We start from the raw sequence: 3,622 nt of genomic DNA, 5'->3' as shown, positions 1-3,622 counted from the left end.
GGATGAAGGTCTCTTGCCCGAAACATGGATATTGCTGCTCCTCGGATGCTGCCTGACCTGCTGAACGTTTACAGCAACGCACTCTCGATTTTGATCTCCAGTATTTTCAGTCTTCACATTTTAAGAGGGAAAAGGAAGGGCATGCCACAGTTAATCATACTATCTGCTTCTGCGTGGATTTAAACAATGTGCTATAAGAATTAATGCTGGGTCCATTGGATGTTTTCATTTATGTTTACGATTTCGATGTGAACATCGTAGGAATAGTTAGTAAGTTTATAATAACCGCAAAACTTGTGGTGCAGTCGACAGTGAAGAAGGTTAACTCAGAATACAGCGTGACCTTATTCAGATGGGCTGAAATATCGAAGAGTGGCTGACGGAGTTTATATCAGTTAAATATGAAGTATTGCTTATTGGTAAGGCAAAATGTGCAAACACCACATAGAAAATTGCCCGAGATTGGAATTGAACCCAAGTCTCTGGCACTGTGGAATTCACGGTTCGCTGGAGGTAATTGGCCGGAAGCGAGAGATAAGGTGGTGGGGAGGTTGTGGAGGGTCGTATTTTTGTACTGAAGTCCTGTGACTAGCACTGCTCCCACCAATCACTTGATGTAGCTGATCTGTTCTTATATCCCTGCATTCTTTTGTAAACAGAGTGGAACATTTACAACTCTGCAGTATTCTGGCAATACTCCCACATACAAGGAAGACAGATTTAAAAGATTTAAAGATTCATTGTCCATCCCTCTGCAAGTGTCATGCATTCCATACTCAACTGTGTCAATGTTCCCTTTTCTTGTGATTTGAAAAGTAAAGGAATGAAAGGGTAAACCCATCCTGTTTGTTGGGTGACGATGATAAATGTCAGTCTCATTGGGTTCTAATTATCCCAGTGAAGGCTTTTTATCTTTCAATGATAAATAAACTCTGTTCAATATGCTATCACATTATATGAGGGGAAGCGTCAACGACAGCGGTAACACGGTTAAGCAGCTCCAGAGACAGGGAGAACAGAGATGGGAATCTGAGAACATTAGGCTGGAATGTTCGAACAATGGATCAGAATCCGAGAACTATAATGATGGAACGGGGTTTATCTGAGAATGTTTGGAAACTTGCTACATATTGGTTGTCATTATTATCATGAAGCTGTATTGCATTTTTCATTATTCTTTTCTTATTGTCCTATTCTGGCTATCATTGATGTCTCTGTTCAGTCTCAGATGTTATTTCTATAAACCAGGCATAGATTGCATTACTATTTGTTTCACCTGCTGTGCACGCCTTGTCATTGTTCCTGCTAACTCTGGATCAATTTGTTCACTTTACAGACGATTTCGAACCGCATCAGTGAACTCGTTCATTCACTCTCTCCCGCTTTGCTTCTGGCAAAGTCCTTCATGTGTCTTTAAGCTGACCTATTCAGGTGTGAAATACTGTTCATTGTATCAATGCCTTTATTACTTAATTATTGGGAACATGGACGTCGCTGTGTTATGCTTTGGTTCTGAACTCCATTTCCTTCCTCTGACTGCATCCCGTCCATGGACAATATTTGAGGTTGATACAGACGCATCAAACCTGGGTCACTTTGACCATGAGCTCACACCAAATTGCCATTCCTAATTTTAATTAGTGGCACCTCCAGAATATATTTCAATAACTGAACCAATCTGCTCTTTAAACTTTAGCTATGAAATGCAGCATTAATGATGCCAATAATCTGCTCTGACTCTCCGAGATTCACACCTGCAGAAGCAAATCTGAGTCGGTATTCCACGGCTTATATTCAAACTCACACCAAAGTCCCATCTATCTGCCCATCTTGAACGCACTGATCTATATTGTCATTCGGTCTGGTAATGATTTTATTTTAATATTCTAAAGCATATCATCATATTTGTTCATGAAACGTCCCTCAGTCACTCCCTGTCGATTAGCCAAATTTCCTCCAGTTGTTCACATTCAAACTCATTTTCTCCATGCGTTCTCTCTCTCAAACAATGATTTTCACATTCAACTACAACAACACACACAACCCCACACACAGTCCCCCTGCCAGCACTTCACATGCACGCACACACTTTCTTGCCTTTTTCTGCTGTAGGGGATAAATGGAGACATTATTTTGTGGGAGCCCCATCTACTGTCATTCACATCATGTGCTGAATATTTTCCCATGTGAGGCAGTTATCTCGTGCAAGTATGGTCGCAACATTCTGCTGTAATTTTTCACTGATTCCCAAGCTGCGCAGATAGTTCAGTTTACCGAGCACGCTCAAGCATTGTCTGCACAGTTGTCGTTGTTGGGCTGCCATCTTGCGTTATCTTGTTTATGGTTTCTGAATTCATTTTGTGAGGCAGGTTCAGAATTTGATGCATCAAACCATTTCAGCTAATCTGGCAATGCCTATCTGCAATGTTCTCGCTCTTGTGATTGAAGCCTCAAAGGTCTCACTCTCTCGTCTTTTTGCCTATATTTCTGCAACATGTTATTAGTTAATTAATTGTCTGTTTATATCTTTAATGTTAATTTTTCTGTCCCATTGTATCTTTCCTGGCCTCGTGTTTGTATCGAGTGCTGGCATTGTGAAACTCAGAATCAATAAAATGGTATGTCATCACTTCCCGGTGTGTGCCATGTTCGGCAGGAGGATTCAGCAGCTGTAACTCACATCTTTGAAACTTGCTTGTGACTGTCCACTGTTTGGCTCACTTATTGATCGTATGGCCAATAACCGTGTACTACAAAGGGCCTCTGACTGTCTCCTGTTATTGAAAGGTTAGCAGAGCTGCTGGGGCCAGTTTGCTTGAGGTTGTTCTGTGAGTTGCGTCAGACTTTCAGGGAAACCTGAGAATTTGGTAATCCAATTCTGGATGGAACATTGGGACTATAGTTACAGCATGTTGGTCTATAGCATGAACAAAAAATGGAGTGCAGGATGCAGAGATGGGAAGTTCAGAAACCACGGAGTGAGTGTGTGTGGGGAAAGGGATCTGTCGTATCCACCCAGGATTTTCCAAGAACAACTTTCCAAGCTAAACATAATCCAGGAGCAGAGCGTGAGAGGATCCTGATTGAACATGAAGCTGATGACAGAGCGATGTCATCTCCTTCAACACGACGAGACCAACTTGGCCTGCTGCGGACTGGAGCCTGGACGTGGTGCGTTCTGGAGGCTTGGCCCAGTACAGGAACAGATTGACCTCTCACTCAATTTATGCTGCATTTTCCCCATTCCCAGTCCACCATGTTTATGAATGCCCATTCTCCTGGCAGTAGCCATACCCTCTTCATTCAGAAGTAGTCAGCCAATCCCATTGTGTTAGGCTCTCCAAGTAGAATGAAAAGACGGCCTCTCAGATAGAGACCCTCTCCATGATACACAGATCAAAATACCCTCCCTTCACAACTCCCCACCGTCAACAAAACTGTGTGTACTGAGAGCATTGGGGTCACTGGGAATATCAGGGAACAGAACATCTGGGAAATGGAGCAACACTCCCGATGTCTGAGCATGTCAGGGTGAACGCTCCAGTGTACCTTGCATCAGTAAGTTCTGTAATCCCTCTCCATTGCAGGAGCAGCCATTCTTCCATTCTTCCTGGAAAATAAG

The sequence above is a fragment of the Chiloscyllium plagiosum genome, unplaced genomic scaffold, assembly GCF_037043375.1.
Source record: "Chiloscyllium plagiosum isolate Xiang-an unplaced genomic scaffold, Cpla_swu_hap1 HiC_scaffold_41, whole genome shotgun sequence".
Lineage (NCBI taxonomy): Eukaryota > Metazoa > Chordata > Chondrichthyes > Orectolobiformes > Hemiscylliidae > Chiloscyllium > Chiloscyllium plagiosum.
This window is presented reverse-complemented; position numbering follows the sequence as displayed.